The 25,596-nt window shown below is 51.2% G+C and overlaps 10 non-coding genes across 10 annotated transcripts; all 10 read right to left on the reverse strand.

Annotated features, from left to right (window-relative positions):
- Positions 1–1,801: 1,801 nt before the first annotated feature.
- Positions 1,802–1,920, reverse strand: LOC138380207 (5S ribosomal RNA). The gene has a single exon (XR_011232634.1). It is a non-coding gene; the product is annotated as a 5S ribosomal RNA (ribosomal RNA).
- A 1,085-nt stretch (positions 1,921–3,005) lies between these two features.
- LOC138380183 (5S ribosomal RNA) lies at positions 3,006–3,124 on the reverse strand. Its single transcript, XR_011232611.1, has one exon. It is a non-coding gene; the product is annotated as a 5S ribosomal RNA (ribosomal RNA).
- Positions 3,125–6,588: 3,464 nt separating this feature from the next.
- LOC138380208 (5S ribosomal RNA) lies at positions 6,589–6,707 on the reverse strand. Its single transcript, XR_011232635.1, has one exon. It is a non-coding gene; the product is annotated as a 5S ribosomal RNA (ribosomal RNA).
- Positions 6,708–7,791: 1,084 nt separating this feature from the next.
- Positions 7,792–7,910, reverse strand: LOC138380184 (5S ribosomal RNA). Its single transcript, XR_011232612.1, has one exon. It is a non-coding gene; the product is annotated as a 5S ribosomal RNA (ribosomal RNA).
- Positions 7,911–11,376: 3,466 nt separating this feature from the next.
- LOC138380209 (5S ribosomal RNA) lies at positions 11,377–11,495 on the reverse strand. Its single transcript, XR_011232636.1, has one exon. It is a non-coding gene; the product is annotated as a 5S ribosomal RNA (ribosomal RNA).
- Positions 11,496–12,580: 1,085 nt separating this feature from the next.
- On the reverse strand, positions 12,581–12,699 carry LOC138380185 (5S ribosomal RNA). Its single transcript, XR_011232613.1, has one exon. It is a non-coding gene; the product is annotated as a 5S ribosomal RNA (ribosomal RNA).
- Positions 12,700–16,163: 3,464 nt separating this feature from the next.
- On the reverse strand, positions 16,164–16,282 carry LOC138380210 (5S ribosomal RNA). The gene has a single exon (XR_011232637.1). It is a non-coding gene; the product is annotated as a 5S ribosomal RNA (ribosomal RNA).
- A 1,085-nt stretch (positions 16,283–17,367) lies between these two features.
- Positions 17,368–17,486, reverse strand: LOC138380186 (5S ribosomal RNA). Its single transcript, XR_011232614.1, has one exon. It is a non-coding gene; the product is annotated as a 5S ribosomal RNA (ribosomal RNA).
- Positions 17,487–20,950: 3,464 nt separating this feature from the next.
- On the reverse strand, positions 20,951–21,069 carry LOC138380212 (5S ribosomal RNA). Its single transcript, XR_011232639.1, has one exon. It is a non-coding gene; the product is annotated as a 5S ribosomal RNA (ribosomal RNA).
- Positions 21,070–22,154: 1,085 nt separating this feature from the next.
- Positions 22,155–22,273, reverse strand: LOC138380187 (5S ribosomal RNA). Its single transcript, XR_011232615.1, has one exon. It is a non-coding gene; the product is annotated as a 5S ribosomal RNA (ribosomal RNA).
- Between the last annotated feature and the right edge of the window lie 3,323 nt (positions 22,274–25,596).

Below are 25,596 nucleotides of genomic sequence, written 5' to 3' on the forward strand. Positions count from 1 at the left end.
AAAAATGAAGCAAGATGTAGTTCCAAACTCACCAGATTGAGGAAACTTAAAACACTGATCACTGTGTTGGCTGGGAGGAGAACTCTTAACACGCACACTGCTGATATGGGAGGTGAAATTATAGAACCATTTGGAAAACAATGTAGCATAAATGGATATGAATGAACACTGGCATAATTTAGGAACAAGCATATTCTCTGAGTAGCACGTACCAGAGAGAAGATAGGGCACACGTGACCAGGAAACATCCAGAGTAATACTCACGGGAGCCCCGTGTACATGGACCTAGTCAAAGATCGGATAAAGATACTTTGATTGACTCGTGCAGTGCCATTCTATAGAAGTGCTGATGAACTGCAGCTTCCTGTGTAAGCAAGGCGTATTCCCCAAACAGAAGGTTTCCCCTGGAACACAAGTTAGCCAGAATGAATCCAGAATGGCTCCACATGTGTTATATAAACTGTGAAATTAACAAACTACCTCAATGAGATAGTCATGGAACAGAGAGCAAAAGCTTTAAAAGGAAAAGCCAGCAAAATGATGAGAGTCGAGATGGGATTTGTTTGGGAGAAGTGTTTTTTCGGTTCCATGCCTTCGGAAAAAGATACACAGCGGCTTCCGACATATGAATAAACTCCCATTTTTATAAGGCGAGTGGTAGAGAGTTTTGGTACAGTTAATTGGGTCTAATAGAATAAAACTAATAATTGCTATTATTGCTCTTTAACATATCCATTTCCCAAATTAAAAGAAAGAGAGAAAGAAACAGATTGTAAATTTCTAGTTATAAACCCTGTTTAAATTGCACTATTTATTAATTTGGGGGAAATGATTAGTTTGGGGACTCCGTGTCCATCTATCTAGGAATATAGTAGAGCCTCTCCATGGATTTGGGCCGTCATTGACGTTGTTACTAAGTTTTCCATCTAAGTTGGCACCTTTGTCCCGTAGGTGCTATGTAGATTTTCTGTGACTTTGCATGTTATCCTTTTTACAAATTGCCTTCAACATTGTGTATTTGCTAGGAAATAAGAAATATTGAAACTATCGATTGAATGTTGATTTCAGATAGAGCTATCTTGCTGGACTCACTTAGGATTTCGACAGGTCTCCCATGCATACTGGCAAACATTCTATTTTGAGAACCGTAGGAGGTGAGGAAAATGAAGAAGGTGATTTTCCTTTCCCGTATATTGTTAGTGTCTTCCCCTGTTTGAGTATATTTTTAGAGCGTCGCTTGCAGTATTGAACAGAAGAATTTCATATCAACACCCTGTTCTTGCTCGTGACTTTCCAAAGAATGTTTTTACTTCTTAATCCTTAAGAATATTTTCTAAAGATTTAGACTTTTGAAAAGTGTTTCTAGGTGTCTTCTCATCTGGATTCTTAAATTCCTTTCCCGTGAACGAATAGCCAACTGTTTAGATTCCATGCTTCTGCATATATGGATATGATCGAATTTTTCCTTTCCTAGGGTAACGTGGTCATGTACTTGGACAACTTTAGAATTTGTCCTGAATTCAGAGCCGGTCCGTCAGCAGTTCCGGAGGCCCGGACCTGGGGCAGGTGTCTGAGGGCCGACAGCCTCGGGGACTGAGCCTCCACATCTCAAATCTGACCCTCTCTCCAGGGGCCACGGGGCAGGATCCGGGCCTGCCGGGGCGGGGTGGGGGTGGGCGGGGGCGGGAGCCAGGACGGGCGTGGAGGGCGAAGGGCCCCCCCCTTTCCCAGCCGAGGTGGGCGGAGGAGCCCCCCCTTCCCAGCCCAGGGCGGGCGGGACAGAAAAAGAGGCAAAGCAAAAAGCCTACAGCACCCGGTATTCCCAGGCGGTCTCCCATCCAAGTACTAACCGGGCCCGACCCTGCTTAGCTTCCGAGATCAGACGAGATCGGGCGCGTTCAGGGTGGTATGGCCGTAGACGACGGCGGCCGCCCCCGGACGCCTCAAGAGGCCGAGCTGCTGCTACGCGTCCCTCCCTGCCCAGTCCGGTCCCTCCCGCCGCCCTGGCCCTTCGCTAGACCACCTGTCCGTATCCGGGGCAGGCGGAGACTGACGGGTCTCGCGCGCATCCCCCCTCCCCCACCCAAACCGCGGACGCACCACCGTCCCGCAGCCCAAGGAGCAGCCCCACGGGCAAGCGCGCAGGGACAGACTTCCACGCGTGGGGACGGAGGGCCAGAGCCGGAGAGTGCGCGCGAGAGGGCCCTCCGCCGCCCCACGCGAGGGCACGGTGGAGAGGGGCCTTTGGGGCAGGGCCAGGACAAGGAGGCAGGGCCGTGTGCGCGGCTGGTCCTTCACCCCGAGGTCCTGAAGACGTGCAGTGTCCCCCCCACCCCGCCACCCCACTCCGTCTGGGGAGGACTGTTCTGCCTCGATTTCCCCTCAGGGCCTGCATGTGGCAGCAGCACCCGCGTGGGGGTGGGGGGCCCAGAGCCGGCTGTCCTGTTGCTCGGTGGGGCGGGGTTTGGGGGTGGGGCGTCTGGGTTTGGGTGCGTGTGCTCCGTGTGCTGTTGTGTGTCCTCTCTGCCCGGGCGGCCGGCCACTTGCCCTGTGCGGTGCGCCGGTGTGTCTCTCGGGAGCCCCGGCCCGAGGCCCGGGTGTGCGGCAGAGAGGAAGTCCACGGTGGGCTGGGGGTCCGGGGGCCCAGGGGACGGTTTGCGGCCGTGGACTGTCCCGCGCCGGGTGTAGGGATTGTCCCGGGGGGGCCGGGGGGTGGAGACCCAGCAGCACTTAGGGATCCCGCCGCCCGGCCCGGTGTGGGCCCAGGGCTGGGGCTCCGCTGCTGGGCGGAACGGAACGGCTGGGATGCTCCGCCGCTGCCGCCGCCTGGCGGTGGTGCTGCAGCCGGGGAGAGGAGAGGAAGCCTCCGGCGGGCGCAGCGGGCGGCGACCGGGGCCAAGGGCGGGCGCGGAGGGCGGAGGGCCGAGGGCGGAGGGACCGGCCCACCCCCAGCCCCACCCCCCGACCCCCGACAGGCCGGCGGGCGGGACAAAAGAAGAGGCAAAAGCCTACAGCACCCGGTATTCCCAGGCGGTCTCCCATCCAAGTACTAACCAGGCCCGACCCTGCTTAGCTTCCGAGATCAGACGAGATCGGGCGCGTTCAGGGTGGTATGGCCGTAGACGACCGTGGCCGTCCCCGGACGCCTCAAGAGGCCGAGCTGCTGCCACGGGGCCCTCCCGGCCCAGCGCCCCCTCCCAACCCCCGCCGCCCCCCCTCCTCCCGCGCAGTCCTGCAGCCCACTAGCCTTCAAAGCCTTGCTCAGTAGCTGCTACACGCACATCAAAGACTCAATACTTTTCCACAAACACATACACCAATGACAACAAAAATCAAAGACTCAAGATGACATCCATTGAAAGCACGGAGGACACAAACGGAGGACAGCGTGTGACTTAGCAGATTCTACACACTGCAGGAGCTGACATGAAGGCCCAGGGAAATATTCCAAAGGAGTGTGCCATGGCTCAGAGCTCCTCGGCATGAGCAGACTGGCTTCGGCTGACAGCAGCTCTTAGATTTTCACAGTGGAGCCAGAACAGTAGAAAGTTCCTTCCTCGCCTTTCCTACTTCATGCAGTACTAAGTAGTCCACGGTTATATGGTGAATGGATACGGTTATTCTGTGGGATCATGCAAAGAAGAAATGCTGTTGGTGTCTTTGAGAACTGGGAATTTGGGGGTGAGAGAAAGAAGTGAAATCGATAAAGTAGCGTAAAAAAACTCTCAGTCTCAGATTGAATTTGGATTATCAGTGGACACTCAATGTGTTTTTCTTTAATTTTTTTTTTTTTATCCCCATGGAGGGTGCTGAGAAGTAGGTGCAAACTGAACAGTAGTGCATTTCACCAGCATCTAGATCGTGGTCTCCACAAACCATTGTTATTAAATGGTCCGAAGCCTTACCGGAGACACAGGCTGACTTCAAGTCCGGGGCAGGAAATGGACGCTTCTTCTGCCGGGAAGCGTGGATGCTCTGATATCCAACAGAACGAGGGTCATGTCAAAAGACACAGGAACCAGAATGAGTAGACTCCCGTCTGCCAAACACAGGACGGTTTGATCACCAGTAAGTATAATAATTGCAAGATATTGAAGCACATTAAATGTGTTTAAATCCACGACTAAACCCCTAACAATGCAAAAATAACTCGGGTCCCCCACTGTGGAGAGCGGGAGGAAACAAAGTGAAATGGTGACAACCGGGACTGCCCCCAACTGGTTGGGATGTATGGACACTCTTTCCAAAGACCTCTCAACCGAGCACAATGTATGTACTGTATTTGGACTGGATTCCAAGAAACTGAAATGAGTGTATGTGTGTCAGGGAAACGCAAACATTGAGGACTTGCTGTTCTCTCCAATACGGTTAGATTCTTAGATGGAATAATGTGGCTGCGGTTACATTTAAAAAGGAAAGAAAGCCTCTACCTTTGATAGAAACATATTGACTTTTTGTCGATGGAGGGATATCGTTAAGGGGATCATGAACTTAAGGTAGGAGGGGTATAAAAGAAACAAGATCTGACCAAGGGTTGATGATTTCTTGAGTCAGGGTAGTGAGTAGGTATTATATATTCTTTCTGTTTTTGTTTATATTTCAAATTTTCCATAACAAAAAGTTTCCAAAGATACCATAAACACGGTACAAAACAAGTTGCAAACAGGACAAGGGATCTGTAGCGCATACAATTGGCAAAATATCACTCCTACAGAATATCTATGTGTAATAGGCTTAATACGCGTTTGACACTGTATCCTCATTATTAATCAAGGAAACACAAAATAAAAAATGAAGCAAGATGTAGTTCCAAACTCACCAGATTGAGGAAACTTAAAACACTGATCACTGTGTTGGCTGGGAGGAGAACTCTTAACACGCACACTGCTGATATGGGAGGTGAAATTATAGAACCATTTGGAAAACAATGTAGCATAAATGGATATGAATGAACACTGGCATAATTTAGGAACAAGCATATTCTCTGAGTAGCACGTACCAGAGAGAAGATAGGGCACACGTGACCAGGAAACATCCAGAGTAATACTCACGGGAGCCCCGTGTACATGGACCTAGTCAAAGATCGGATAAAGATACTTTGATTGACTCGTGCAGTGCCATTCTATAGAAGTGCTGATGAACTGCAGCTTCCTGTGTAAGCAAGGCGTATTCCCCAAACAGAAGGTTTCCCCTGGAACACAAGTTAGCCAGAATGAATCCAGAATGGCTCCACATGTGTTATATAAACTGTGAAATTAACAAACTACCTCAATGAGATAGTCATGGAACAGAGAGCAAAAACTTTAAAAGGAAAAGCCAGCAAAATGATGAGAGTCGAGATGGGATTTGTTTGGGAGAAGTGTTTTTTCGGTTCCATGCCTTCGGAAAAAGATACACAGCGGCTTCCGACATATGAATAAACTCCCATTTTTATAAGGCGAGTGGTAGAGAGTTTTGGTACAGTTAATTGGGTCTAATAGAATAAAACTAATAATTGCTATTATTGCTCTTTAACATATCCATTTCCCAAATTAAAAGAAAGAGAGAAAGAAACAGATTGTAAATTTCTAGTTATAAACCCTGTTTAAATTGCACTATTTATTAATTTGGGGGAAATGATTAGTTTGGGGACTCCGTGTCCATCTATCTAGGAATATAGTAGAGCCTCTCCATGGATTTGGGCCGTCATTGACGTTGTTACTAAGTTTTCCATCTAAGTTGGCACCTTTGTCCCGTAGGTGCTATGTAGATTTTCTGTGACTTTGCATGTTATCCTTTTTACAAATTGACTTCAACATTGTGTATTTGCTAGGAAATAAGAAATATTGAAACTATCGATTGAATGTTGATTTCAGATAGAGCTATCTTGCTGGACTCACTTAGGATTTCGACAGGTCTCCCATGCATACTGGCAAACATTCTATTTTGAGAACCGTAGGAGGTGAGGAAAATGAAGAAGGTGATTTTCCTTTCCCGTATATTGTTAGTGTCTTCCCCTGTTTGAGTATATTTTTAGAGCGTCGCTTGCAGTATTGAACAGAAGAATTTCATATCAACACCCTGTTCTTGCTCGTGACTTTCCAAAGAATGTTTTTACTTCTTAATCCTTAAGAATATTTTCTAAAGATTTAGACTTTTGAAAAGTGTTTCTAGGTGTCTTCTCATCTGGATTCTTAAATTCCTTTCCCGTGAACGAATAGCCAACTGTTTAGATTCCATGCTTCTGCATATATGGATATGATCGAATTTTTCCTTTCCTAGGGTAACGTGGTCATGTACTTGGACAACTTTAGAATTTGTCCTGAATTCAGAGCCGGTCCGTCAGCAGTTCCGGAGGCCCGGACCTGGGGCAGGTGTCTGAGGGCCGACAGCCTCGGGGACTGAGCCTCCACATCTCAAATCTGACCCTCTCTCCAGGGGCCACGGGGCAGGATCCGGGCCTGCCGGGGCGGGGTGGGGGTGGGCGGGGGCGGGAGCCAGGACGGGCGTGGAGGGCGAAGGGCCCCCCCCTTTCCCAGCCGAGGTGGGCGGAGGAGCCCCCCCTTCCCAGCCCAGGGCGGGCGGGACAGAAAAAGAGGCAAAGCAAAAAGCCTACAGCACCCGGTATTCCCAGGCGGTCTCCCATCCAAGTACTAACCGGGCCCGACCCTGCTTAGCTTCCGAGATCAGACGAGATCGGGCGCGTTCAGGGTGGTATGGCCGTAGACGACGGCGGCCGCCCCCGGACGCCTCAAGAGGCCGAGCTGCTGCTACGCGTCCCTCCCTGCCCAGTCCGGTCCCTCCCGCCGCCCTGGCCCTTCGCTAGACCACCTGTCCGTATCCGGGGCAGGCGGAGACTGACGGGTCTCGCGCGCATCCCCCCTCCCCCACCCAAACCGCGGACGCACCACCGTCCCGCAGCCCAAGGAGCAGCCCCACGGGCAAGCGCGCAGGGACAGACTTCCACGCGTGGGGACGGAGGGCCAGAGCCGGAGAGTGCGCGCGAGAGGGCCCTCCGCCGCCCCACGCGAGGGCACGGTGGAGAGGGGCTTTGGGGCAGGGCCAGGACAAGGAGGCAGGGCCGTGTGCGCGGCTGGTCCTTCACCCCGAGGTCCTGAAGACGTGCAGTGTCCCCCCCACCCCGCCACCCCACTCCGTCTGGGGAGGACTGTTCTGCCTCGATTTCCCCTCAGGGCCTGCATGTGGCAGCAGCACCCGCGTGGGGGTGGGGGGCCCAGAGCCGGCTGTCCTGTTGCTCGGTGGGGCGGGGTTTGGGGGTGGGGCGTCTGGGTTTGGGTGCGTGTGCTCCGTGTGCTGTTGTGTGTCCTCTCTGCCCGGGCGGCCGGCCACTTGCCCTGTGCGGTGCGCCGGTGTGTCTCTCGGGAGCCCCGGCCCGAGGCCCGGGTGTGCGGCGGAGAGGAAGTCCACGGTGGGCTGGGGGTCCGGGGGCCCAGGGGACGGTTTGCCGCCGTGGACTGTCCCGCGCCGGGTGTAGGGATTGTCCCGGGGGGGCCGGGGGGTGGAGACCCAGCAGCACTTAGGGATCCCGCCGCCCGGCCCGGTGTGGGCCCAGGGCTGGGGCTCCGCTGCTGGGCAGAACGGAACGGCTGGGATGCTCCGCCGCTGCCGCCGCCTGGCGGTGGTGCTGCAGCCGGGGAGAGGAGAGGAAGCCTCCGGCGGGCGCAGCGGGCGGCGACCGGGGCCAAGGGCGGGCGCGGAGGGCGGAGGGCCGAGGGCGGAGGGACCGGCCCACCCCCAGCCCCACCCCCCGACCCCCGACAGGCCGGCGGGCGGGACAAAAGAAGAGGCAAAAGCCTACAGCACCCGGTATTCCCAGGCGGTCTCCCATCCAAGTACTAACCAGGCCCGACCCTGCTTAGCTTCCGAGATCAGACGAGATCGGGCGCGTTCAGGGTGGTATGGCCGTAGACGACCGTGGCCGTCCCCAGACGCCTCAAGAGGCCGAGCTGCTGCCACGGGGCCCTCCCGGCCCAGCGCCCCCTCCCAACCCCCGCCGCCCCCCCCCCCTCCCGCGCAGTCCTGCAGCCCACTAGCCTTCAAAGCCTTGCTCAGTAGCTGCTACACGCACATCAAAGACTCAATACTTTTCCACAAACACATACACCAATGACAACAAAAATCAAAGACTCAAGATGACATCCATTGAAAGCACGGAGGACACAAACGGAGGACAGCGTGTGACTTAGCAGATTCTACACACTGCAGGAGCTGACATGAAGGCCCAGGGAAATATTCCAAAGGAGTGTGCCATGGCTCAGAGCTCCTCGGCATGAGCAGACTGGCTTCGGCTGACAGCAGCTCTTAGATTTTCACAGTGGAGCCAGAACAGTAGAAAGTTCCTTCCTCGCCTTTCCTACTTCATGCAGTACTAAGTAGTCCACGGTTATATGGTGAATGGATACGGTTATTCTGTGGGATCATGCAAAGAAGAAATGCTGTTGGTGTCTTTGAGAACTGGGAATTTGGGGGTGAGAGAAAGAAGTGAAATCGATAAAGTAGCGTAAAAAAACTCTCAGTCTCAGATTGAATTTGGATTATCAGTGGACACTCAATGTGTTTTTCTTTAATTTTTTTTTTTTTATCCCCATGGAGGGTGCTGAGAAGTAGGTGCAAACTGAACAGTAGTGCATTTCACCAGCATCTAGATCGTGGTCTCCACAAACCATTGTTATTAAATGGTCCGAAGCCTTACCGGAGACACAGGCTGACTTCAAGTCCGGGGCAGGAAATGGACGCTTCTTCTGCCGGGAAGCGTGGATGCTCTGATATCCAACAGAACGAGGGTCATGTCAAAAGACACAGGAACCAGAATGAGTAGACTCCCGTCTGCCAAACACAGGACGGTTTGATCACCAGTAAGTATAATAATTGCAAGATATTGAAGCACATTAAATGTGTTTAAATCCACGACTAAACCCCTAACAATGCAAAAATAACTCGGGTCCCCCACTGTGGAGAGCGGGAGGAAACAAAGTGAAATGGTGACAACCGGGACTGCCCCCAACTGGTTGGGATGTATGGACACTCTTTCCAAAGACCTCTCAACCGAGCACAATGTATGTACTGTATTTGGACTGGATTCCAAGAAACTGAAATGAGTGTATGTGTGTCAGGGAAACGCAAACATTGAGGACTTGCTGTTCTCTCCAATACGGTTAGATTCTTAGATGGAATAATGTGGCTGCGGTTACATTTAAAAAGGAAAGAAAGCCTCTACCTTTGATAGAAACATATTGACTTTTTGTCGATGGAGGGATATCGTTAAGGGGATCATGAACTTAAGGTAGGAGGGGTATAAAAGAAACAAGATCTGACCAAGGGTTGATGATTTCTTGAGTCAGGGTAGTGAGTAGGTATTATAGTATTCTTTCTGTTTTTGTTTATATTTCAAATTTTCCATAACAAAAAGTTTCCAAAGATACCATAAACACGGTACAAAACAAGTTGCAAACAGGACAAGGGATCTGTAGCGCATACAATTGGCAAAATATCACTGCTACAGAATATCTATGTGTAATAGGCTTAATACGCGTTTGACACTGTATCCTCATTATTAATCAAGGAAACACAAAATAAAAAATGAAGCAAGATGTAGTTCCAAACTCACCAGATTGAGGAAACTTAAAACACTGATCACTGTGTTGGCTGGGAGGAGAACTCTTAACACGCACACTGCTGATATGGGAGGTGAAATTATAGAACCATTTGGAAAACAATGTAGCATAAATGGATATGAATGAACACTGGCATAATTTAGGAACAAGCATATTCTCTGAGTAGCACGTACCAGAGAGAAGATAGGGCACACGTGACCAGGAAACATCCAGAGTAATACTCACGGGAGCCCCGTGTACATGGACCTAGTCAAAGATCGGATAAAGATACTTTGATTGACTCGTGCAGTGCCATTCTATAGAAGTGCTGATGAACTGCAGCTTCCTGTGTAAGCAAGGCGTATTCCCCAAACAGAAGGTTTCCCCTGGAACACAAGTTAGCCAGAATGAATCCAGAATGGCTCCACATGTGTTATATAAACTGTGAAATTAACAAACTACCTCAATGAGATAGTCATGGAACAGAGAGCAAAAGCTTTAAAAGGAAAAGCCAGCAAAATGATGAGAGTCGAGATGGGATTTGTTTGGGAGAAGTGTTTTTTCGGTTCCATGCCTTCGGAAAAAGATACACAGCGGCTTCCGACATATGAATAAACTCCCATTTTTATAAGGCGAGTGGTAGAGAGTTTTGGTACAGTTAATTGGGTCTAATAGAATAAAACTAATAATTGCTATTATTGCTCTTTAACATATCCATTTCCCAAATTAAAAGAAAGAGAGAAAGAAACAGATTGTAAATTTCTAGTTATAAACCCTGTTTAAATTGCACTATTTATTAATTTGGGGGAAATGATTAGTTTGGGGACTCCGTGTCCATCTATCTAGGAATATAGTAGAGCCTCTCCATGGATTTGGGCCGTCATTGACGTTGTTACTAAGTTTTCCATCTAAGTTGGCACCTTTGTCCCGTAGGTGCTATGTAGATTTTCTGTGACTTTGCATGTTATCCTTTTTACAAATTGCCTTCAACATTGTGTATTTGCTAGGAAATAAGAAATATTGAAACTATCGATTGAATGTTGATTTCAGATAGAGCTATCTTGCTGGACTCACTTAGGATTTCGACAGGTCTCCCATGCATACTGGCAAACATTCTATTTTGAGAACCGTAGGAGGTGAGGAAAATGAAGAAGGTGATTTTCCTTTCCCGTATATTGTTAGTGTCTTCCCCTGTTTGAGTATATTTTTAGAGCGTCGCTTGCAGTATTGAACAGAAGAATTTCATATCAACACCCTGTTCTTGCTCGTGACTTTCCAAAGAATGTTTTTACTTCTTAATCCTTAAGAATATTTTCTAAAGATTTAGACTTTTGAAAAGTGTTTCTAGGTGTCTTCTCATCTGGATTCTTAAATTCCTTTCCCGTGAACGAATAGCCAACTGTTTAGATTCCATGCTTCTGCATATATGGATATGATCGAATTTTTCCTTTCCTAGGGTAACGTGGTCATGTACTTGGACAACTTTAGAATTTGTCCTGAATTCAGAGCCGGTCCGTCAGCAGTTCCGGAGGCCCGGACCTGGGGCAGGTGTCTGAGGGCCGACAGCCTCGGGGACTGAGCCTCCACATCTCAAATCTGACCCTCTCTCCAGGGGCCACGGGGCAGGATCCGGGCCTGCCGGGGCGGGGTGGGGGTGGGCGGGGGCGGGAGCCAGGACGGGCGTGGAGGGCGAAGGGCCCCCCCCTTTCCCAGCCGAGGTGGGCGGAGGAGCCCCCCCTTCCCAGCCCAGGGCGGGCGGGACAGAAAAAGAGGCAAAGCAAAAAGCCTACAGCACCCGGTATTCCCAGGCGGTCTCCCATCCAAGTACTAACCGGGCCCGACCCTGCTTAGCTTCCGAGATCAGACGAGATCGGGCGCGTTCAGGGTGGTATGGCCGTAGACGACGGCGGCCGCCCCCGGACGCCTCAAGAGGCCGAGCTGCTGCTACGCGTCCCTCCCTGCCCAGTCCGGTCCCTCCCGCCGCCCTGGCCCTTCGCTAGACCACCTGTCCGTATCCGGGGCAGGCGGAGACTGACGGGTCTCGCGCGCATCCCCCCTCCCCCACCCAAACCGCGGACGCACCACCGTCCCGCAGCCCAAGGAGCAGCCCCACGGGCAAGCGCGCAGGGACAGACTTCCACGCGTGGGGACGGAGGGCCAGAGCCGGAGAGTGCGCGCGAGAGGGCCCTCCGCCGCCCCACGCGAGGGCACGGTGGAGAGGGGCCTTTGGGGCAGGGCCAGGACAAGGAGGCAGGGCCGTGTGCGCGGCTGGTCCTTCACCCCGAGGTCCTGAAGACGTGCAGTGTCCCCCCCACCCCGCCACCCCACTCCGTCTGGGGAGGACTGTTCTGCCTCGATTTCCCCTCAGGGCCTGCATGTGGCAGCAGCACCCGCGTGGGGGTGGGGGGCCCAGAGCCGGCTGTCCTGTTGCTCGGTGGGGCGGGGTTTGGGGGTGGGGCGTCTGGGTTTGGGTGCGTGTGCTCCGTGTGCTGTTGTGTGTCCTCTCTGCCCGGGCGGCCGGCCACTTGCCCTGTGCGGTGCGCCGGTGTGTCTCTCGGGAGCCCCGGCCCGAGGCCCGGGTGTGCGGCAGAGAGGAAGTCCACGGTGGGCTGGGGGTCCGGGGGCCCAGGGGACGGTTTGCGGCCGTGGACTGTCCCGCGCCGGGTGTAGGGATTGTCCCGGGGGGGCCGGGGGGTGGAGACCCAGCAGCACTTAGGGATCCCGCCGCCCGGCCCGGTGTGGGCCCAGGGCTGGGGCTCCGCTGCTGGGCGGAACGGAACGGCTGGGATGCTCCGCCGCTGCCGCCGCCTGGCGGTGGTGCTGCAGCCGGGGAGAGGAGAGGAAGCCTCCGGCGGGCGCAGCGGGCGGCGACCGGGGCCAAGGGCGGGCGCGGAGGGCGGAGGGCCGAGGGCGGAGGGACCGGCCCACCCCCAGCCCCACCCCCCGACCCCCGACAGGCCGGCGGGCGGGACAAAAGAAGAGGCAAAAGCCTACAGCACCCGGTATTCCCAGGCGGTCTCCCATCCAAGTACTAACCAGGCCCGACCCTGCTTAGCTTCCGAGATCAGACGAGATCGGGCGCGTTCAGGGTGGTATGGCCGTAGACGACCGTGGCCGTCCCCGGACGCCTCAAGAGGCCGAGCTGCTGCCACGGGGCCCTCCCGGCCCAGCGCCCCCTCCCAACCCCCGCCGCCCCCCCTCCTCCCGCGCAGTCCTGCAGCCCACTAGCCTTCAAAGCCTTGCTCAGTAGCTGCTACACGCACATCAAAGACTCAATACTTTTCCACAAACACATACACCAATGACAACAAAAATCAAAGACTCAAGATGACATCCATTGAAAGCACGGAGGACACAAACGGAGGACAGCGTGTGACTTAGCAGATTCTACACACTGCAGGAGCTGACATGAAGGCCCAGGGAAATATTCCAAAGGAGTGTGCCATGGCTCAGAGCTCCTCGGCATGAGCAGACTGGCTTCGGCTGACAGCAGCTCTTAGATTTTCACAGTGGAGCCAGAACAGTAGAAAGTTCCTTCCTCGCCTTTCCTACTTCATGCAGTACTAAGTAGTCCACGGTTATATGGTGAATGGATACGGTTATTCTGTGGGATCATGCAAAGAAGAAATGCTGTTGGTGTCTTTGAGAACTGGGAATTTGGGGGTGAGAGAAAGAAGTGAAATCGATAAAGTAGCGTAAAAAAACTCTCAGTCTCAGATTGAATTTGGATTATCAGTGGACACTCAATGTGTTTTTCTTTAATTTTTTTTTTTTTATCCCCATGGAGGGTGCTGAGAAGTAGGTGCAAACTGAACAGTAGTGCATTTCACCAGCATCTAGATCGTGGTCTCCACAAACCATTGTTATTAAATGGTCCGAAGCCTTACCGGAGACACAGGCTGACTTCAAGTCCGGGGCAGGAAATGGACGCTTCTTCTGCCGGGAAGCGTGGATGCTCTGATATCCAACAGAACGAGGGTCATGTCAAAAGACACAGGAACCAGAATGAGTAGACTCCCGTCTGCCAAACACAGGACGGTTTGATCACCAGTAAGTATAATAATTGCAAGATATTGAAGCACATTAAATGTGTTTAAATCCACGACTAAACCCCTAACAATGCAAAAATAACTCGGGTCCCCCACTGTGGAGAGCGGGAGGAAACAAAGTGAAATGGTGACAACCGGGACTGCCCCCAACTGGTTGGGATGTATGGACACTCTTTCCAAAGACCTCTCAACCGAGCACAATGTATGTACTGTATTTGGACTGGATTCCAAGAAACTGAAATGAGTGTATGTGTGTCAGGGAAACGCAAACATTGAGGACTTGCTGTTCTCTCCAATACGGTTAGATTCTTAGATGGAATAATGTGGCTGCGGTTACATTTAAAAAGGAAAGAAAGCCTCTACCTTTGATAGAAACATATTGACTTTTTGTCGATGGAGGGATATCGTTAAGGGGATCATGAACTTAAGGTAGGAGGGGTATAAAAGAAACAAGATCTGACCAAGGGTTGATGATTTCTTGAGTCAGGGTAGTGAGTAGGTATTATATATTCTTTCTGTTTTTGTTTATATTTCAAATTTTCCATAACAAAAAGTTTCCAAAGATACCATAAACACGGTACAAAAAAAGTTGCAAACAGGACAAGGGATCTGTAGCGCATACAATTGGCAAAATATCACTCCTACAGAATATCTATGTGTAATAGGCTTAATACGCGTTTGACACTGTATCCTCATTATTAATCAAGGAAACACAAAATAAAAAATGAAGCAAGATGTAGTTCCAAACTCACCAGATTGAGGAAACTTAAAACACTGATCACTGTGTTGGCTGGGAGGAGAACTCTTAACACGCACACTGCTGATATGGGAGGTGAAATTATAGAACCATTTGGAAAACAATGTAGCATAAATGGATATGAATGAACACTGGCATAATTTAGGAACAAGCATATTCTCTGAGTAGCACGTACCAGAGAGAAGATAGGGCACACGTGACCAGGAAACATCCAGAGTAATACTCACGGGAGCCCCGTGTACATGGACCTAGTCAAAGATCGGATAAAGATACTTTGATTGACTCGTGCAGTGCCATTCTATAGAAGTGCTGATGAACTGCAGCTTCCTGTGTAAGCAAGGCGTATTCCCCAAACAGAAGGTTTCCCCTGGAACACAAGTTAGCCAGAATGAATCCAGAATGGCTCCACATGTGTTATATAAACTGTGAAATTAACAAACTACCTCAATGAGATAGTCATGGAACAGAGAGCAAAAACTTTAAAAGGAAAAGCCAGCAAAATGATGAGAGTCGAGATGGGATTTGTTTGGGAGAAGTGTTTTTTCGGTTCCATGCCTTCGGAAAAAGATACACAGCGGCTTCCGACATATGAATAAACTCCCATTTTTATAAGGCGAGTGGTAGAGAGTTTTGGTACAGTTAATTGGGTCTAATAGAATAAAACTAATAATTGCTATTATTGCTCTTTAACATATCCATTTCCCAAATTAAAAGAAAGAGAGAAAGAAACAGATTGTAAATTTCTAGTTATAAACCCTGTTTAAATTGCACTATTTATTAATTTGGGGGAAATGATTAGTTTGGGGACTCCGTGTCCATCTATCTAGGAATATAGTAGAGCCTCTCCATGGATTTGGGCCGTCATTGACGTTGTTACTAAGTTTTCCATCTAAGTTGGCACCTTTGTCCCGTAGGTGCTATGTAGATTTTCTGTGACTTTGCATGTTATCCTTTTTACAAATTGCCTTCAACATTGTGTATTTGCTAGGAAATAAGAAATATTGAAACTATCGATTGAATGTTGATTTCAGATAGAGCTATCTTGCTGGACTCACTTAGGATTTCGACAGGTCTCCCATGCATACTGGCAAACATTCTATTTTGAGAACCGTAGGAGGTGAGGAAAATGAAGAAGGTGATTTTCCTTTCCCGTATATTGTTAGTGTCTTCCCCTGTTTGAGTATATTTTTAGAGCGTCGCTTGCAGTATTGAACAGAAGAATTTCATATCAACACCCTGTTCTTGCTCGTGACTTTCCAAAGAATGTTTTTACTTCTTAATCCTTAAGAATATTTTCTAAAGATTTAGACTTTTGAAAAGTGTTTCTAGGTGTCTTCTCATCTGGATTCTTAAATTCCTTTCCCGTGAACGAATAGCCAACTGTTTAGATTCCATGCTTCTGCATATATGGATATGATCGAATTTTTCCTTTCCTAGGGTAACGTGGTCATGTACTTGGACAACTTTAGAATTTGTCCTGAATTCAGAGCCGGTCCGTCAGCAGTTCCGGAGGCCCGGACCTGGGGCAGGTGTCTGAGGGCCGACAGCCTCGGGGACTGAGCCTCCACATCTCAAATCTGACCCTCTCTCCAGGGGCCACGGGGCAGGATCCGGGCCTGCCGGGGCGGGGTGGGGGTGGGCGGGGGCGGGAGCCAGGACGGGCGTGGAGGGCGAAGGGCCCCCCCCTTTCCCAGCCGAGGTGGGCGGAGGAGCCCCCCCTTCCCAGCCCAGGGCGGGCGGGACAGAAAAAGAGGCAAAGCAAAAAGCCTACAGCACCCGGTATTCCCAGGCGGTCTCCCATCCAAGTACTAACCGGGCCCGACCCTGCTTAGCTTCCGAGATCAGACGAGATCGGGCGCGTTCAGGGTGGTATGGCCGTAGACGACGGCGGCCGCCCCCGGACGCCTCAAGAGGCCGAGCTGCTGCTACGCGTCCCTCCCTGCCCAGTCCGGTCCCTCCCGCCGCCCTGGCCCTTCGCTAGACCACCTGTCCGTATCCGGGGCAGGCGGAGACTGACGGGTCTCGCGCGCATCCCCCCTCCCCCACCCAAACCGCGGACGCACCACCGTCCCGCAGCCCAAGGAGCAGCCCCACGGGCAAGCGCGCAGGGACAGACTTCCACGCGTGGGGACGGAGGGCCAGAGCCGGAGAGTGCGCGCGAGAGGGCCCTCCGCCGCCCCACGCGAGGGCACGGTGGAGAGGGGCCTTTGGGGCAGGGCCAGGACAAGGAGGCAGGGCCGTGTGCGCGGCTGGTCCTTCACCCCGAGGTCCTGAAGACGTGCAGTGTCCCCCCCACCCCGCCACCCCACTCCGTCTGGGGAGGACTGTTCTGCCTCGATTTCCCCTCAGGGCCTGCATGTGGCAGCAGCACCCGCGTGGGGGTGGGGGGCCCAGAGCCGGCTGTCCTGTTGCTCGGTGGGGCGGGGTTTGGGGGTGGGGCGTCTGGGTTTGGGTGCGTGTGCTCCGTGTGCTGTTGTGTGTCCTCTCTGCCCGGGCGGCCGGCCACTTGCCCTGTGCGGTGCGCCGGTGTGTCTCTCGGGAGCCCCGGCCCGAGGCCCGGGTGTGCGGCAGAGAGGAAGTCCACGGTGGGCTGGGGGTCCGGGGGCCCAGGGGACGGTTTGCGGCCGTGGACTGTCCCGCGCCGGGTGTAGGGATTGTCCCGGGGGGGCCGGGGGGTGGAGACCCAGCAGCACTTAGGGATCCCGCCGCCCGGCCCGGTGTGGGCCCAGGGCTGGGGCTCCGCTGCTGGGCGGAACGGAACGGCTGGGATGCTCCGCCGCTGCCGCCGCCTGGCGGTGGTGCTGCAGCCGGGGAGAGGAGAGGAAGCCTCCGGCGGGCGCAGCGGGCGGCGACCGGGGCCAAGGGCGGGCGCGGAGGGCGGAGGGCCGAGGGCGGAGGGACCGGCCCACCCCCAGCCCCACCCCCCGACCCCCGACAGGCCGGCGGGCGGGACAAAAGAAGAGGCAAAAGCCTACAGCACCCGGTATTCCCAGGCGGTCTCCCATCCAAGTACTAACCAGGCCCGACCCTGCTTAGCTTCCGAGATCAGACGAGATCGGGCGCGTTCAGGGTGGTATGGCCGTAGACGACCGTGGCCGTCCCCGGACGCCTCAAGAGGCCGAGCTGCTGCCACGGGGCCCTCCCGGCCCAGCGCCCCCTCCCAACCCCCGCCGCCCCCCCTCCTCCCGCGCAGTCCTGCAGCCCACTAGCCTTCAAAGCCTTGCTCAGTAGCTGCTACACGCACATCAAAGACTCAATACTTTTCCACAAACACATACACCAATGACAACAAAAATCAAAGACTCAAGATGACATCCATTGAAAGCACGGAGGACACAAACGGAGGACAGCGTGTGACTTAGCAGATTCTACACACTGCAGGAGCTGACATGAAGGCCCAGGGAAATATTCCAAAGGAGTGTGCCATGGCTCAGAGCTCCTCGGCATGAGCAGACTGGCTTCGGCTGACAGCAGCTCTTAGATTTTCACAGTGGAGCCAGAACAGTAGAAAGTTCCTTCCTCGCCTTTCCTACTTCATGCAGTACTAAGTAGTCCACGGTTATATGGTGAATGGATACGGTTATTCTGTGGGATCATGCAAAGAAGAAATGCTGTTGGTGTCTTTGAGAACTGGGAATTTGGGGGTGAGAGAAAGAAGTGAAATCGATAAAGTAGCGTAAAAAAACTCTCAGTCTCAGATTGAATTTGGATTATCAGTGGACACTCAATGTGTTTTTCTTTAATTTTTTTTTTTTTATCCCCATGGAGGGTGCTGAGAAGTAGGTGCAAACTGAACAGTAGTGCATTTCACCAGCATCTAGATCGTGGTCTCCACAAACCATTGTTATTAAATGGTCCGAAGCCTTACCGGAGACACAGGCTGACTTCAAGTCCGGGGCAGGAAATGGACGCTTCTTCTGCCGGGAAGCGTGGATGCTCTGATATCCAACAGAACGAGGGTCATGTCAAAAGACACAGGAACCAGAATGAGTAGACTCCCGTCTGCCAAACACAGGACGGTTTGATCACCAGTAAGTATAATAATTGCAAGATATTGAAGCACATTAAATGTGTTTAAATCCACGACTAAACCCCTAACAATGCAAAAATAACTCGGGTCCCCCACTGTGGAGAGCGGGAGGAAACAAAGTGAAATGGTGACAACCGGGACTGCCCCCAACTGGTTGGGATGTATGGACACTCTTTCCAAAGACCTCTCAACCGAGCACAATGTATGTACTGTATTTGGACTGGATTCCAAGAAACTGAAATGAGTGTATGTGTGTCAGGGAAACGCAAACATTGAGGACTTGCTGTTCTCTCCAATACGGTTAGATTCTTAGATGGAATAATGTGGCTGCGGTTACATTTAAAAAGGAAAGAAAGCCTCTACCTTTGATAGAAACATATTGACTTTTTGTCGATGGAGGGATATCGTTAAGGGGATCATGAACTTAAGGTAGGAGGGGTATAAAAGAAACAAGATCTGACCAAGGGTTGATGATTTCTTGAGTCAGGGTAGTGAGTAGGTATTATATATTCTTTCTGTTTTTGTTTATATTTCAAATTTTCCATAACAAAAAGTTTCCAAAGATACCATAAACACGGTACAAAAAAAGTTGCAAACAGGACAAGGGATCTGTAGCGCATACAATTGGCAAAATATCACTCCTACAGAATATCTATGTGTAATAGGCTTAATACGCGTTTGACACTGTATCCTCATTATTAATCAAGGAAACACAAAATAAAAAATGAAGCAAGATGTAGTTCCAAACTCACCAGATTGAGGAAACTTAAAACACTGATCACTGTGTTGGCTGGGAGGAGAACTCTTAACACGCACACTGCTGATATGGGAGGTGAAATTATAGAACCATTTGGAAAACAATGTAGCATAAATGGATATGAATGAACACTGGCATAATTTAGGAACAAGCATATTCTCTGAGTAGCACGTACCAGAGAGAAGATAGGGCACACGTGACCAGGAAACATCCAGAGTAATACTCACGGGAGCCCCGTGTACATGGACCTAGTCAAAGATCGGATAAAGATACTTTGATTGACTCGTGCAGTGCCATTCTATAGAAGTGCTGATGAACTGCAGCTTCCTGTGTAAGCAAGGCGTATTCCCCAAACAGAAGGTTTCCCCTGGAACACAAGTTAGCCAGAATGAATCCAGAATGGCTCCACATGTGTTATATAAACTGTGAAATTAACAAACTACCTCAATGAGATAGTCATGGAACAGAGAGCAAAAACTTTAAAAGGAAAAGCCAGCAAAATGATGAGAGTCGAGATGGGATTTGTTTGGGAGAAGTGTTTTTTCGGTTCCATGCCTTCGGAAAAAGATACACAGCGGCTTCCGACATATGAATAAACTCCCATTTTTATAAGGCGAGTGGTAGAGAGTTTTGGTACAGTTAATTGGGTCTAATAGAATAAAACTAATAATTGCTATTATTGCTCTTTAACATATCCATTTCCCAAATTAAAAGAAAGAGAGAAAGAAACAGATTGTAAATTTCTAGTTATAAACCCTGTTTAAATTGCACTATTTATTAATTTGGGGGAAATGATTAGTTTGGGGACTCCGTGTCCATCTATCTAGGAATATAGTAGAGCCTCTCCATGGATTTGGGCCGTCATTGACGTTGTTACTAAGTTTTCCATCTAAGTTGGCACCTTTGTCCCGTAGGTGCTATGTAGATTTTCTGTGACTTTGCATGTTATCCTTTTTACAAATTGCCTTCAACATTGTGTATTTGCTAGGAAATAAGAAATATTGAAACTATCGATTGAATGTTGATTTCAGATAGAGCTATCTTGCTGGACTCACTTAGGATTTCGACAGGTCTCCCATGCATACTGGCAAACATTCTATTTTGAGAACCGTAGGAGGTGAGGAAAATGAAGAAGGTGATTTTCCTTTCCCGTATATTGTTAGTGTCTTCCCCTGTTTGAGTATATTTTTAGAGCGTCGCTTGCAGTATTGAACAGAAGAATTTCATATCAACACCCTGTTCTTGCTCGTGACTTTCCAAAGAATGTTTTTACTTCTTAATCCTTAAGAATATTTTCTAAAGATTTAGACTTTTGAAAAGTGTTTCTAGGTGTCTTCTCATCTGGATTCTTAAATTCCTTTCCCGTGAACGAATAGCCAACTGTTTAGATTCCATGCTTCTGCATATATGGATATGATCGAATTTTTCCTTTCCTAGGGTAACGTGGTCATGTACTTGGACAACTTTAGAATTTGTCCTGAATTCAGAGCCGGTCCGTCAGCAGTTCCGGAGGCCCGGACCTGGGGCAGGTGTCTGAGGGCCGACAGCCTCGGGGACTGAGCCTCCACATCTCAAATCTGACCCTCTCTCCAGGGGCCACGGGGCAGGATCCGGGCCTGCCGGGGCGGGGTGGGGGTGGGCGGGGGCGGGAGCCAGGACGGGCGTGGAGGGCGAAGGGCCCCCCCCTTTCCCAGCCGAGGTGGGCGGAGGAGCCCCCCCTTCCCAGCCCAGGGCGGGCGGGACAGAAAAAGAGGCAAAGCAAAAAGCCTACAGCACCCGGTATTCCCAGGCGGTCTCCCATCCAAGTACTAACCGGGCCCGACCCTGCTTAGCTTCCGAGATCAGACGAGATCGGGCGCGTTCAGGGTGGTATGGCCGTAGACGACGGCGGCCGCCCCCGGACGCCTCAAGAGGCCGAGCTGCTGCTACGCGTCCCTCCCTGCCCAGTCCGGTCCCTCCCGCCGCCCTGGCCCTTCGCTAGACCACCTGTCCGTATCCGGGGCAGGCGGAGACTGACGGGTCTCGCGCGCATCCCCCCTCCCCCACCCAAACCGCGGACGCACCACCGTCCCGCAGCCCAAGGAGCAGCCCCACGGGCAAGCGCGCAGGGACAGACTTCCACGCGTGGGGACGGAGGGCCAGAGCCGGAGAGTGCGCGCGAGAGGGCCCTCCGCCGCCCCACGCGAGGGCACGGTGGAGAGGGGCCTTTGGGGCAGGGCCAGGACAAGGAGGCAGGGCCGTGTGCGCGGCTGGTCCTTCACCCCGAGGTCCTGAAGACGTGCAGTGTCCCCCCCACCCCGCCACCCCACTCCGTCTGGGGAGGACTGTTCTGCCTCGATTTCCCCTCAGGGCCTGCATGTGGCAGCAGCACCCGCGTGGGGGTGGGGGGCCCAGAGCCGGCTGTCCTGTTGCTCGGTGGGGCGGGGTTTGGGGGTGGGGCGTCTGGGTTTGGGTGCGTGTGCTCCGTGTGCTGTTGTGTGTCCTCTCTGCCCGGGCGGCCGGCCACTTGCCCTGTGCGGTGCGCCGGTGTGTCTCTCGGGAGCCCCGGCCCGAGGCCCGGGTGTGCGGCAGAGAGGAAGTCCACGGTGGGCTGGGGGTCCGGGGGCCCAGGGGACGGTTTGCGGCCGTGGACTGTCCCGCGCCGGGTGTAGGGATTGTCCCGGGGGGGCCGGGGGGTGGAGACCCAGCAGCACTTAGGGATCCCGCCGCCCGGCCCGGTGTGGGCCCAGGGCTGGGGCTCCGCTGCTGGGCGGAACGGAACGGCTGGGATGCTCCGCCGCTGCCGCCGCCTGGCGGTGGTGCTGCAGCCGGGGAGAGGAGAGGAAGCCTCCGGCGGGCGCAGCGGGCGGCGACCGGGGCCAAGGGCGGGCGCGGAGGGCGGAGGGCCGAGGGCGGAGGGACCGGCCCACCCCCAGCCCCACCCCCCGACCCCCGACAGGCCGGCGGGCGGGACAAAAGAAGAGGCAAAAGCCTACAGCACCCGGTATTCCCAGGCGGTCTCCCATCCAAGTACTAACCAGGCCCGACCCTGCTTAGCTTCCGAGATCAGACGAGATCGGGCGCGTTCAGGGTGGTATGGCCGTAGACGACCGTGGCCGTCCCCGGACGCCTCAAGAGGCCGAGCTGCTGCCACGGGGCCCTCCCGGCCCAGCGCCCCCTCCCAACCCCCGCCGCCCCCCCTCCTCCCGCGCAGTCCTGCAGCCCACTAGCCTTCAAAGCCTTGCTCAGTAGCTGCTACACGCACATCAAAGACTCAATACTTTTCCACAAACACATACACCAATGACAACAAAAATCAAAGACTCAAGATGACATCCATTGAAAGCACGGAGGACACAAACGGAGGACAGCGTGTGACTTAGCAGATTCTACACACTGCAGGAGCTGACATGAAGGCCCAGGGAAATATTCCAAAGGAGTGTGCCATGGCTCAGAGCTCCTCGGCATGAGCAGACTGGCTTCGGCTGACAGCAGCTCTTAGATTTTCACAGTGGAGCCAGAACAGTAGAAAGTTCCTTCCTCGCCTTTCCTACTTCATGCAGTACTAAGTAGTCCACGGTTATATGGTGAATGGATACGGTTATTCTGTGGGATCATGCAAAGAAGAAATGCTGTTGGTGTCTTTGAGAACTGGGAATTTGGGGGTGAGAGAAAGAAGTGAAATCGATAAAGTAGCGTAAAAAAACTCTCAGTCTCAGATTGAATTTGGATTATCAGTGGACACTCAATGTGTTTTTCTTTAATTTTTTTTTTTTTATCCCCATGGAGGGTGCTGAGAAGTAGGTGCAAACTGAACAGTAGTGCATTTCACCAGCATCTAGATCGTGGTCTCCACAAACCATTGTTATTAAATGGTCCGAAGCCTTACCGGAGACACAGGCTGACTTCAAGTCCGGGGCAGGAAATGGACGCTTCTTCTGCCGGGAAGCGTGGATGCTCTGATATCCAACAGAACGAGGGTCATGTCAAAAGACACAGGAACCAGAATGAGTAGACTCCCGTCTGCCAAACACAGGACGGTTTGATCACCAGTAAGTATAATAATTGCAAGATATTGAAGCACATTAAATGTGTTTAAATCCACGACTAAACCCCTAACAATGCAAAAATAACTCGGGTCCCCCACTGTGGAGAGCGGGAGGAAACAAAGTGAAATGGTGACAACCGGGACTGCCCCCAACTGGTTGGGATGTATGGACACTCTTTCCAAAGACCTCTCAACCGAGCACAATGTATGTACTGTATTTGGACTGGATTCCAAGAAACTGAAATGAGTGTATGTGTGTCAGGGAAACGCAAACATTGAGGACTTGCTGTTCTCTCCAATACGGTTAGATTCTTAGATGGAATAATGTGGCTGCGGTTACATTTAAAAAGGAAAGAAAGCCTCTACCTTTGATAGAAACATATTGACTTTTTGTCGATGGAGGGATATCGTTAAGGGGATCATGAACTTAAGGTAGGAGGGGTATAAAAGAAACAAGATCTGACCAAGGGTTGATGATTTCTTGAGTCAGGGTAGTGAGTAGGTATTATATATTCTTTCTGTTTTTGTTTATATTTCAAATTTTCCATAACAAAAAGTTTCCAAAGATACCATAAACACGGTACAAAACAAGTTGCAAACAGGACAAGGGATCTGTAGCGCATACAATTGGCAAAATATCACTCCTACAGAATATCTATGTGTAATAGGCTTAATACGCGTTTGACACTGTATCCTCATTATTAATCAAGGAAACACAAAATAAAAAATGAAGCAAGATGTAGTTCCAAACTCACCAGATTGAGGAAACTTAAAACACTGATCACTGTGTTGGCTGGGAGGAGAACTCTTAACACGCACACTGCTGATATGGGAGGTGAAATTATAGAACCATTTGGAAAACAATGTAGCATAAATGGATATGAATGAACACTGGCATAATTTAGGAACAAGCATATTCTCTGAGTAGCACGTACCAGAGAGAAGATAGGGCACACGTGACCAGGAAACATCCAGAGTAATACTCACGGGAGCCCCGTGTACATGGACCTAGTCAAAGATCGGATAAAGATACTTTGATTGACTCGTGCAGTGCCATTCTATAGAAGTGCTGATGAACTGCAGCTTCCTGTGTAAGCAAGGCGTATTCCCCAAACAGAAGGTTTCCCCTGGAACACAAGTTAGCCAGAATGAATCCAGAATGGCTCCACATGTGTTATATAAACTGTGAAATTAACAAACTACCTCAATGAGATAGTCATGGAACAGAGAGCAAAAGCTTTAAAAGGAAAAGCCAGCAAAATGATGAGAGTCGAGATGGGATTTGTTTGGGAGAAGTGTTTTTTCGGTTCCATGCCTTCGGAAAAAGATACACAGCGGCTTCCGACATATGAATAAACTCCCATTTTTATAAGGCGAGTGGTAGAGAGTTTTGGTACAGTTAATTGGGTCTAATAGAATAAAACTAATAATTGCTATTATTGCTCTTTAACATATCCATTTCCCAAATTAAAAGAAAGAGAGAAAGAAACAGATTGTAAATTTCTAGTTATAAACCCTGTTTAAATTGCACTATTTATTAATTTGGGGGAAATGATTAGTTTGGGGACTCCGTGTCCATCTATCTAGGAATATAGTAGAGCCTCTCCATGGATTTGGGCCGTCATTGACGTTGTTACTAAGTTTTCCATCTAAGTTGGCACCTTTGTCCCGTAGGTGCTATGTAGATTTTCTGTGACTTTGCATGTTATCCTTTTTACAAATTGCCTTCAACATTGTGTATTTGCTAGGAAATAAGAAATATTGAAACTATCGATTGAATGTTGATTTCAGATAGAGCTATCTTGCTGGACTCACTTAGGATTTCGACAGGTCTCCCATGCATACTGGCAAACATTCTATTTTGAGAACCGTAGGAGGTGAGGAAAATGAAGAAGGTGATTTTCCTTTCCCGTATATTGTTAGTGTCTTCCCCTGTTTGAGTATATTTTTAGAGCGTCGCTTGCAGTATTGAACAGAAGAATTTCATATCAACACCCTGTTCTTGCTCGTGACTTTCCAAAGAATGTTTTTACTTCTTAATCCTTAAGAATATTTTCTAAAGATTTAGACTTTTGAAAAGTGTTTCTAGGTGTCTTCTCATCTGGATTCTTAAATTCCTTTCCCGTGAACGAATAGCCAACTGTTTAGATTCCATGCTTCTGCATATATGGATATGATCGAATTTTTCCTTTCCTAGGGTAACGTGGTCATGTACTTGGACAACTTTAGAATTTGTCCTGAATTCAGAGCCGGTCCGTCAGCAGTTCCGGAGGCCCGGACCTGGGGCAGGTGTCTGAGGGCCGACAGCCTCGGGGACTGAGCCTCCACATCTCAAATCTGACCCTCTCTCCAGGGGCCACGGGGCAGGATCCGGGCCTGCCGG

Source organism: Eulemur rufifrons, unplaced genomic scaffold (assembly GCF_041146395.1).
Source record: "Eulemur rufifrons isolate Redbay unplaced genomic scaffold, OSU_ERuf_1 scaffold_291, whole genome shotgun sequence".
Lineage (NCBI taxonomy): Eukaryota > Metazoa > Chordata > Mammalia > Primates > Lemuridae > Eulemur > Eulemur rufifrons.